The sequence below is a fragment of the Schistocerca cancellata genome, chromosome 2 (assembly GCF_023864275.1).
Source record: "Schistocerca cancellata isolate TAMUIC-IGC-003103 chromosome 2, iqSchCanc2.1, whole genome shotgun sequence".
Taxonomy (NCBI): domain Eukaryota; kingdom Metazoa; phylum Arthropoda; class Insecta; order Orthoptera; family Acrididae; genus Schistocerca; species Schistocerca cancellata.
In genome coordinates this window covers 870,536,300-870,548,715 of record NC_064627.1, presented here as the reverse complement: position 1 = coordinate 870,548,715, position 12,416 = coordinate 870,536,300, and positions in this window count along the sequence as shown.

Genomic DNA, 12,416 nt, shown 5'->3' with positions numbered 1-12,416 from the left:
TTTTAGTGTCATCACTCTTCTGACTGGTTTGATGCGGCCCGCCACGAATTCCTCTTCTTCAGTCTCTTCATCTCAGAATAGTGCGTGCAACCTACGTCCTCAATTGTTTGCTGGAAATATTCCTGTCTCCTCGTCCTCTACAGTTTTTACCCACTACACCTCCCTCTAGTACCATGGAAATCATTCGCTGATGTCTTAACAGATGTCGCATCATATCACTTACTGTATTGACAGAAGCGCTGTGGAGGTAAGAACCTCTCAAAGGGGCGAGTCTTTGTGTAAGTAAGTAGCGTATCTCACGCTCGCAAATACCCAGTCAATACTGATCCAACATTTGAGAACAAGAGCACTTAATGACTTGCAACAAACGTTACACATTGTTTAAAACATTTAAAACAGACTTTTGTCTCTCACTCCCGCCCCACCCCCCACCCAGTTCACTGCCTCAAAACACACACACACACACACACACACACACACACACACATTACATTTTCGCTGTTCGTACATTAAAACAGTCGCATCAGGTATGACTTTTTGATTTGCTACTTCCTTACTCTATTCCCAACACATTTTGCAGACAGTCTTCACGTATACCACTGAATATACGTCCAAAATTATATAACTGCACGACACGCTGTTCAGGGCATATCACATCATAAACATTGAGTTGCGTGAAAACGAAACTGCAGAGGGAAATTCGTTAGAGTACCGCTTAAATGTGTGTACAAACGTGTCAGAAATATGTTAAATATATCTGAAATATATGCGTATGTCGTCAAAGGCGCTGGTAATAAACAACTGTTTCGATTTTATTCAAAATTGGTGCGCACATTACTTACTATCTGGAAAGAAATACTTTAGGGGTAAGAACGAGCAACCTCCTCCTGGGACGGGGTTGGTAACATGGAAAAAAGGGGTAAGGAGGAGAACGAGACGTACACAGACATACGGAAGGAGGAGATGGACAGAGGGGGGGGGGGGAGGGGGAACAAAAAAGAAGTAGGTGGACTGAGAGAGAGAGAGAGAGAGAGAGAGAGAGAGAGAGAGAGAGAGAGACGGTAGAAGGAATTGGGAGGAGGATATAGAGAAAGGGGGGGGGGAAGGAATCAGAAGATGGGGAGGAGAGGTCAGAGAGGAGGAGGAGACGACACTCAGAGAGAGATGGAAGGAGCAAGCAGACAGAGAGAGGTGGTAGGAAGAGACGGACAGAGAGAGATGACAGTAGATGGATCGAGAGAGGGGGAGGGAAAGATGGACTTACAAGGACGAGAAGAAGATATAGGGGACAGGAAGAGATAAAAGGAGGCAGGAGGAAATAGTGGGTGAGGAGCAGATGGAGAGAGGAAGAGAAGGACAGAAGGGATAGAGCAGATGGACAAAAAGGGGTTAGAGGACAAAGAGAAAGGAAGGGGAGAGAGAGAGAGAGAGAGAGAGAGAGAGAGAGAGGGAGGGAGATTGTGGGAGGGGGTGGGGAGGAGGAGGTGGATTAGTAAAATTGTAATAAATACATACCAAGGCAACAATGGATACTCAGATAGCAATAGTAATAATGTGTAACCAAGATATCAGTTTTGGTGTGGCACAGCTGTCGACACGAATAGTATGAAGTAGTCTAAAATTAAACTAATTGAAGGACGGTAGAATCGTGATTAGGCGACAAGACGTTCGATGTCCGCGCCTTATCACAGAACTACAGGCTACAATACTGCTGCAGGCACCGTTCAGGAAGTACTCTTGAACAAGGTGTTTGCAGAACCTCTAAGTGTTCCCGTGTTCATCCAGTGACATCATGGCCCTCAGCTACCAAACCTCAGACTCAGAGTTTAAATATCAAAATTTTTGGCTGGTTTCGTTGTCTAGAGGCTGGGATACGTAGTTGCGCATTACAAGCCAAATACTGCTGAGTCTACAGTATACAATATGAATACACACATGAATCGAATGGTCGAAGGTTCCTATCACTCGGTAATTGCGAGTTTTGATTGTAACATAGAAATTTATAAATGAAAGATTACAATTAAATAAAATCTTCAGGTACTATTTTTAACGACTTTAAATGATGAGTACGATAGCAGACGTACCTTTAAGAATGCCGTTTATTACTGAAAAACACTTACTGGTGTCGATGGTCCAGCAATTAAATAAAATATAAGTTGAATAACACGGAAACAATACACTTACTGGTGTCGATTGTCCAGCAATTAAATAAAATATAAGTTGAATAACAAGGAAACAACAGATTCCTACTTCACATAATAAGTTGTGAACAACAACATAGCTCGCGAGATATTCACTTCTAAACGCATACTACGTCTTCACTGCAGAAGCCACGGAAATCTGACAAGTGCACAAAACGGTACTACGAAATATTTCGATCTCCCGCGACCACGCGCAGAAAACTCCACCCTCCAAGTAGTTCCTGCGACCCACAGTCGCTTCTATTCACGATGACGCCATTTCAAGAATTATTCTTAAGAATCTCTACTTTCATGCTGAAATATTTTGACGGTCATCATCAACTCGAAAGTCGAAAAGCGAATTATATAAAAAGCAAAATCTTCCGTTGCCTGATAAATTTATGAGCCAAAACACGGCTGCCACTGTCCGTCCTGGGATAGTACCGCTTGGAGGCGCTGTGGGCACATGGCATGGCAACGAAACTATATAAACGGGGTACTACGAAACGGGGTAGAGACGACTGAGGGGTCATTTTAGCGACGATACGAGCCACAAATGAGGAAAACCCACTTTCGGCAAAGGAACGATTGTTTTGGCCCGGCTCCAGGGAACACGTTCTCGGCAACGGCGAAACTGGTCGGCTTTCCTGGTGCTCTTGCCGTGAGAATCTACGGAAACTAATTGAAGGACGGTAGAATCGTGATTAGGCGACAAGATGTTCGATGTCCGCGCCTTATCACAGAACTACAGGCTACAATGCTGCTGCAGGCACCGTTCAGCAAGTACTCTTGAACAAGGTGTTTGCAGAACCTCTAAGTGTTCCCGTGTTCATCCAGTGACATCATCAATCACGATTGCAGGGGGCACGAGATGATCGACTTGTCATAAAGCCATTATGTCCTCTCCTGTGGCAAGTTGGACCACAAATGTTGTAAATGGTCCTGATATTAGCATTGGGACACAGTGGACGTTCGACCTGGTCCCACACATGCTCTATTGGAGATCTGATCTGGAGATCTTGCTGGCCGTAGGAGTATCTCAACATCACCCGGACAGTTCATAGTCACGTGCCATGTCTGGACGAGCATTGTCCAGTTGCCACGATACTGCCGCGTAAGACGTAACATGTGAGGACGAAGGATGTACCGTTGTGCTGTTGGAATTCCTTCGGTCACTATCAGCCGTGAGCTGCAGCCCAGAGTAACATCACTGAAACTTCCTGGCAGATTAAAACTGTGTGCCGGACAGAGACTCGAACTCGGGACCTTTGCCTTTCGCGGGCAAGTGATCAACCATCTGAGCTACCCAAGCACGACTCACAACCCGTCCTCATAGCCTTACATCTGCCAGTATCTAGTCTCCTACCTGCCAGGAAGTTTCATATCAGCACACACTCCGCTGCAGAGTGATATATTCATTCTAGTAACATCACTGCATGCCTCAAGAAATTGGAAGATTGGGTCCTCTCCCAGGTCTCCGCAAAAATCGCCGGCGACGTGCATCCGGAGTAGTGGTAGAACTGTGATTCATCGCGCAACACTATCAGACGTCACTCATAAACAGTATATGCTTCCCAGTCACGGCACCACTCCAAATGCAGCCATCTACGTCATGTTCTGATGTAAACATTAGCCTACGCATGGGACGGTAAATTCCCTCGTCTGGTCGTTGCATATCTCCGACGAGTGGTTTGGGATGATTGTTGTTTTTGTATGATACGATGGACTGCTTGCGCAACTATACAGGGTGTTACAAAAAGGTACGGCCAAACTTTCAGGAAACATTCCTCACACACAAAGAAAGAAAATATGTTACGTGGACATGTGTCTGGAAACGCTTACTTTCCATGTTAGAGCTCATTTTATTACTTCTCTTCAAATCACATTAATCATGGAATGGAAACACACAGCAACAGAACGTACCAGCGTGACTTCAAACACTTTGTTACAGGAAATATTCAAAATGTCCTCCGTTAACGAGGATACATGCATCCACCCTCCGTCGTATGGATGCGCTGATGCAGCCCTGGAGAATGGGGTATTGTATCACAGCCGACAACAATACGAGCACGAAGAGTCTCTACATTTGATACCGGGGTTGCGTAGACAAGAGCTTTCAAATGCCCACATAAATAAAAGTCAAGAGGGTTGAGGTCAGGAGAGCGTGGAGGCCATGGAATTGGTCCGCCACTACCAATCCATCGGTCACCGAATCTGTTGTTGATAAGCGTACGTACACTTCGACTGAAATGTGCAGGAGCTCCATCGTGCATGAACTACATGTTGTGTCGTACTTGCAAAGGCACATGTTCTAGAAGCGCAGGTAGAGTATCCCGTAAGAAATCATGATAAAGTGCTCCATTGAGCGTAGGTGGAAGAACATGGGGCCCAATCAAGACATCATCACCAATGCCTGCCCAAACGTTCACAGAAAATCTGTGTTGATGACGTGACTGCACAATTGCGTGCGGATTCTCATCAGCCCACACATGTTGATTATGAAAATTTACAATTTGATCACGTTGTAATGAAGCCTCATCCGTAAAGAGAACATTTGCACTGAAATGAGGATTGACACATTGTTGGATGAACCATTCGCAGAAGTGCACCCGTGGAGGCGAATCAGCTGCTGATAGTGCCTGCACACTCTGTACACGGTACGGAAACAACTGGTTCTCCCGTAGCACTCTCCATACAGTGACGTGGTCAACGTTACCTTGTACAGCAGCAACTTCTCTGACGCTGACATTAGGGTTATCGTCAACTGCACGAAGAATTGCCTCGTCCATTACAGGTGTCGTTCTAGGTCTTCCCCAGTCGCGAGTCATAGGCTGGTATGTTCCGTGCTCCCTAAGACGCCGATCAATTGCTTCGAACGTCTTCCTGTCGGGACACCTTCGTTCTGGAAATCTGTCTCGATACAAACGTACCGCGCCACGGCTATTGCCCCGTGCTAATCCATACATCAAATGGGCATCTGCCAACTCCGCATTAGTAAACATTGCACTGACTGTAAAACCACGTTCGTGATGAACACTAACCTGTTGATGCTACGTACTGATGTGCTTTATGCTAGTACTGTAGAGCAATGAGTCGCATGTCAACACAAGCACCCAAGTCAACATTACCTTCCTTCGATTGGGCCAACTGGCGGTGAATCGAGGAAGTACAGTACACACTGACGAAACTAAAATGAGCTCTAACATGGAAATTAAGCGTTTCCGGACACATGTCCACATAACATCTTTTCTTTATTTGTGTGTGAGGAATGTTTCCTGAAAGTTTAGCCGTACCTTTTTGTAACACCCTCTATAGTTCATATGATCCAAAAGTGACTGAGACGGAGATATAAACAACACAGTAATTTGTAAATATCAGTACAGTTGCTGACTTCTCTAGTGACGAATATGTCGGCTATAGTGAGAATGATAAAAGCTCCTGAGAAATGAAAAAAATCGTCAGAATTTAACATGCGCTCCTTGTTCCCCGAATTGATTTGGAGAGAGAAATATACAGCGAAGCGCCAAAGAAAGTGGTATAGGCATGCGTGTTCAAATACAGAGACATGTAAACATGCAGAATAAGACACTGTGGTCGGCATCGCCTATATAAGACAAGTGTCTGGCGCAGTTGTTAGATCGGCTGCTGCTGCTACAATTGCAGGTTATCAAGATTTGAATTTGAGCGTGCTATTATAGTCGGCTCACGAGAGATGGGGCACAGCATCCCCGAGGTAGCGATGAAGTCAGGATTTTGCCATACGATCATTTCACGAATGTACCATGAATATCAAGAATCCGGTAAAAACATCGCTGCGGCCGGGTATAGATCCTGCAAGAACGGGACCAACGGCGACTGAAGAGAATCGGTCAACTTCTGCTGGGCCGCCAACAAGTATCAGCGTGCGAACCATTCAACGAAACATGATCAACATGGGCTTTCGAAGCCGAAGGCCCACTCGTGTACCCTTGATGACTGCACGACACAAAGCTTTACGCCTCGCCTGGACACGTCAGCCGGCCGGAGTGGCCGTGCGGTTCAAGGCGCTGCAGTCTGGAACCGAGCGACCGCTACGGTCGCAGGTTCGAATCCTGCCTCGGGCATGGACGTGTGTGATGTCCTTAGGTTAGTTAGGTTTAATTAGTTCTAAGTTCTAGGCGACTGATGACCTCAGAAGTTAAGTCGCATAGTGCTCAGAGCCATTTGGACCCGTCAACACCAACATTCGATTTTTGATGACTGGAGAATGTTGCCTGATAGGACGAGTCTCGTTTCAAATTGTATCGAGCGGATGGACGTGTACGGGTATGGAGACAAACTCATGAATCCGTGAACCCTGCACGACAGCAGGGGACTGCTCAATCTGGTGGAGGATCTGTAATGGTGTGGGGCGTGTGCATTTGGAGGGATATGTGACCTCTGATACGTCTAGATACAACTGACAGGTGCCACGTACGTAAGCATCCTCTCTGATTACCTGCATCCATTCATGTCCTTTGTGCATTCTGACAATTCCAGCAGGACAATGCGACACCCCATACGTCCAGAATTGCAGCAGAGTGTCTCCAGGAACATTTTTCTGAGTTTAAACAATTCGGCTGGCCACCAAACTTCTAAAACATGGCCATTATTGAGCATATTTGGGATGCTTTGCAACGTGCTGTACAGAAGGGATCTCCACCCCTCGTACCCTTACGGATTTATGGACAGCCCTGCAGGGTTCATGACGTCAGTTCCCTCCAGCACTGCTTCAAACATTAGTCGAGTCCGTGCTTCGTGCTGCGGCACTTCTGAGTGCTCGCGGGGGCCCTAAATGATATTAGGCAGGTGTACCAGTTTCTTTGAATCGTCAGTGTAATATTATACTGTGTGATGTGTTTACAGTTTACACTTCCAGATCTCCCTCCCTCGCCACCTCTGTTTCTCTCTTCTCTCTTTCGCTATCGTTATCTGACAGAATGCAACTTCTATGTTATTGCAATCTAATCTTAATAAGCCACACTGTCATTCCTTTACAATTAAGTTACATTACTCCAGCTGTTTTTTATTTTTTCATACATGACACGGGGAACAAGGTGACTATAACCAAATATTTGAACTTATAACAGTGTTCACATTTACAGTGAGGTCAGTTCATTATTGAAACTGCTGTTCATGATGATGTAATTATTGTGGAAACCATAATGTGGCAAGGTTTAGCTTACCGATGCAGCATAAGGCACAATGAGATCCGCTTGTTGGCAAACACTTTAATTATTGATGGAACATGTGAACTGTGCGTAATTACTGGCATATGTCAGAGCCGGAAATCACTGTATCACAGGAGAATAAGCAGCGTGTGCAACTCAAACGACAGACTCTCTAATTACCGGTGTTGATCGCAGGCGGCTGAAGATATAATTACTGCGACTGCTGTAGGGTACTAACGAACCTCATCGCGCTCGTTCCCGAACGTTATTAAAAATCACCTATGTTAAGTAAATTATTGCGCAGCTGCTGCCCAGCCACAGCTTAATGCGTTTTTAACCTCTGGTATTAATATTCCCATGCATGTAATCAGCTACTGGAATGCTTACGATTACACTCTGCGTGTTTATAGGGCCTTGTGAGGGTGATGCGAAATAATTGTGAACAAACTCTTCGTTAACACGCTTCGGAAAATCAGTATATTACATAAGCAGGAGAAGTACGTGTTTAACCGGTTTGGTTTAGAGTATGCAGAGCATGATGAACTCGATGTTCTACTGTAAACGTTTCTAAATATTGAAAATTTAACGTCATAAATTTTAAAATTGTGATAGAGCACGTACGTTGTCGTCTTGCTAAAAGACTCTTGCACAAAGCGCTATGTCTTTTAGCAGGATGTGGCTCTCCTGTAACAAACTAGAGACTTAATTTCGCTTATTATGACATGTCTTCCTGGTAGTGTGTAGTATGTAAAAATAAAGAATGGTTTTTCTTTGAGATAAAATAACTTCTTTATATAAACTAAGTGTGGTGATCGAATATTGATGGTACAGCCATTACAGCTGTTGCGAAGAAAGAAGTGCTGAGTCATTCTTGGTCCCAACACCAACTACCAACGGTCTCATTTGTTAATTCTACATACCCTGTTTTCCGTGTCCCCCTATAATTCCTACCCTCTATGGCTGCTTCTAACAACATCGATCTTCTTCCCTAATGTCTTAAACTATGCTCTACGATCTAGCTTCTACTTGTTTTCCTTATATTGTTTTACTTCTGATTCTAAAGGGAATTTCTTCATTTTTTATCTTGTAAGTTTTCAACATCGTTCTGAAACACGAACCCTTAAATACTTCCATTATCCACTTTTCCACTCTTCTCATATATGTTTCGTAAAATGACTGTGAAGGTGGAAAACAGAGATTCCACTTACTTTCCGACAGCCGTATTCTTTGTGCATCATGCTCGATGGAAAAGAAACGGGGAGATGACTGATGTACGAAGAGCTGTACGCTGCACACCATAAAGCACTTGTGGACTGGCTATACATGTAGCTGACGCATGATAGGGAAGTCTTGAGAGTACCATAGGCACAAATAAAAAGATGACTCAAACTAAGTTTTATGTACAGAAATCATCAGTTCCATTTTAGGTCCACCAACTGGTGCAAAACAATAAACTGTTAGTCGAATTTAAAAACAGGCATTCGTCAGCTGATCACAATAGACGCACGACGGCAGATACTTGGTTTCACATGTTACTTACAGTTTAATGCATTAATGAGCAATAGAAGTAGTGTTAGCCACTGTGAGGAAGACAAGGCGCTCCTGTTACCAAGGGAAGAGAACAATATGGTAGGGCACTTGACTGCGATGTAGTCAGTCATTTTACTGATTCTTGACGTGACGGGAAGATGTAAGAGAAACATAAATGAGACCATGTCTTTGGTGTCCCATTAGTGGAGCTCTCCACCTACGTTGTTACGCAGGCACGGAGATTTCGGTCTGCCGGACGTCAATAATGTACTCACATTCTGTAAAACTGCAACTGTTAGTCAAGCACTGTAGTCAGTATCGAGTTGGATATAGCAATCACTGTCAATGATCGCGTATTATAACGGAGGATACAGAGATCGTAGTGTAGCATATCATTCGCCAAATCAATACTAGAACACAGTAACCGGAGGGCTGCCATGTAATATACACCGAACCGACAAAGAAACTGGTGTAGCCTGCATATTCAAACACAGAGGTATGTAAACATGTAGATTACTGCGCTGCGGTCGGCAACGCCTATGTAAGTCAGCAAGTGTCTGGCCCAGTTATTAGATCGGTTACTGTACAAACATGTTCCGGGAAAATCAGGAATACAGAAATACAAGTCGCTGAGGAATGAAAGAAATAGGAAGTGCAGGGAAGCTAAGACGAAATGGCTGCAGGAAAAATGTGAAGACATCGAAAATGATATGATTGTCGGAAGGACAGACTCAGCATAAAGGAAAGTCAAAACAACCTTTGGTGACATTAAAAGCAACGGTAGTAAGATTAAGAGTGCAACGGGAATTCCACTGTTAAATGCAGTGGAGAGAGAAGATAGGTGGAAAGAATACATTGAAAGCCTCTATGAGGGTGAAGATTTGTCTGATGTGATAGAAGAAGAAACAGGAGTCGATTTAGAAGAGATAGGGGATCCAGTATTAGAATCGGAATTTAAAAGAGCTTTGGAGGACTTACGGTCAAATAAGGCAGAAGGGATAGATAACATTCCATCAGAATTTCTAATATCATTGGGGGAAGTGGCAACAAAACGACTATTCACGTTGGTATGTAGAATATATGAGTCTGGCGATATACCATCTGACTTTCGGAAAAGCATCATCCACACAATTCCGAAGACGGCAAGAGCTGACAAGCGCGAGAATTATCGCATTATTATCAGCTTAACAGCTCATGCATCGAAGCTGCTTACAAGAATAATATACAGAAGAATGGAAAAGAAAATTGAGAAAGCGCTAGGTGACGATCAGTTTGGCTTTACGAAAAATAAAGGGACGAGAGAGGCAATTCTGACGTTACGGCTAATAATGGAAGCAAGGCTAAAGAAAAATCAAGACACTTTCATAGGATTTGTCGACCTGGAAAAAGCGTTCGACAATATAAAATGGTGCAAGCTGTTCGAGATTCTGAAAAAAGTAGGGGTAAGCTATAGCGAGAGACGGGTCATATACAATATGTACAACAACCAAGAGGGAATAATAAGAATGGACGATCACGAACGAAGTGCTCGTATCAAGAAGGGTGTAAGACGAGGCTGTAGCCTTTCGCCCCTACTCTTCAATCTGTACATCGAGGAAGCAATGATGGAAATAAAAGAAAGGTTCAGGAGTGGAATTAAAATACAAGGTGAAAGGATATCAATGATACGATTCGCTGATGACATTGCTATCCTGAGTGAAAGTGAAGAAGAATTAAATGATCTGCTGAACGGAATGAACAGTCTAATGAGTACACAGTATGGTTTGAGAGTAAATCGGAGAAAGACGAAGGTAATGAGAAGTAGTAGAAATGAGAACAGCGAGAAACTTATCAGGATTGATGGTCACGAAGTCAATGAAGTTAAGGAATTCTGCTACCTAGGCAGTAAAATAACCAATGACGGACGGAGCAAAGAGGACATCAAAAGCAGACTCGCTATGGCAAAAAAGGCATTTCTGGCCAAGAGAAGTCTACTAATATCAAATACAGGCCTTAATTTGAGGAAGAAATTTCTGAGGATGTACGTCTGGAGTACAGCATTGTATGGTAGTGAAACATGGACTGTGGGAAAACCGGAACAGAAGAGAATCGAAGCATTTGAGATGTGGTGCTATAGACGAATGTTGAAAATTAGGTGGACTGATAAGGTAAGGAATGAGGAGGTTCTACGCAGAATCGGAGAGGAAAGGAATATGTGGAAAACACTGATAAGGATAAGGGACCGGATGATAGGACCTCTGCTAAGACATGAGGAAATGACTTCCATGGTACTAGAGGGAGCTGTAGAGGGCAAAAACTGTAGAGGAAGACAGAGATTGGAATACGTCAAGCAAATAATTGAGGACGTAGGTTGCAAGTGCTACTCTGAGATGAGGTTAGCACAGGAAAGGAATTCGTGGCGGGCCGCATCAAACCAGTCACTAGACAGATGAAAAAAAAAATGCTGCTACAATGACAGGTTTTTAAGATTTAAGTAAATTTGAAAGAGGTGTTATAGTCGGTGCACGAGCGATGGGACACAGCATCTCCGAGGAGACGACGATTTGGGGATTTTCCCGTACGACTATTTCACGAGTGTACCGTGAATATCAGGAACCCAGTAAAACATCACATCTCAGACATCGCAGCGGCCGGAGAAAGATCCTTCAAGAACGGGACCAACGAGGACTGAAGAGAATCGTTCAACGTGACAGAAGTGCAATCCTTCCGCAGATTATTGCAGAATTCAATGCTGGGCCATCAAAAAGTGTCAGTGTGCGAACCACTCAACGAAACATGGCCTTTCGGAGCCGAAGGCCCACTCGTATACCGTTGATGACTGCACAACACAAAGCTTTATGCCTTGCCTGGGCCATATCAACACCGACATTGGACTTTTGATGACTGGAAACATGTTACCAGGTCGGACGATTCTCGTTTCGAATTTATCGAGCGGGTGGACGTGTACGGGTATGGAGACAACCTCATGAATTCATGGACCCTGCATGTCAGCAGGGGACTCTTCAGTCTGGTGGAGGTTATGTAATGATGTGGGGCGTGTGCAGTTGGAGTGATGTGGGACCCCTTATGCTTCTAAATACGACTTTGATACGTGACACTTACGTAAGCATCCTTTCTGATAACCTGCATCCATTCATGTCCATTGTGCATTCCGACGGACTTGGGCAATTCCAACAGGACAATGCCATACCCCACACGGCGAGAATAGCTACTCTTCTGAGTTTAAGCACTTCCGCTGGCCATCAGACTCCCCACACATGAACATTATTGAGCGTAACTGGGATGCCCTACAACGTGCTTTTCGGAAGAGATCTCCACCCCCACGTACCCTTACGGATTTATGGACAGCGCTGCAGGAATCATGGTGTCAGTTCCCTCCAGCATTAATTCAGACATTAATCGTGCCACGTCGTTTTGCGGTACTTCTGCGTGCTCGCGGGGGCCCTGCACGATGTTAGGCAGGTGTACCAGTTTCTTTGGCTCTTCAGCGTAGAAACACCACTACAGTACACATACA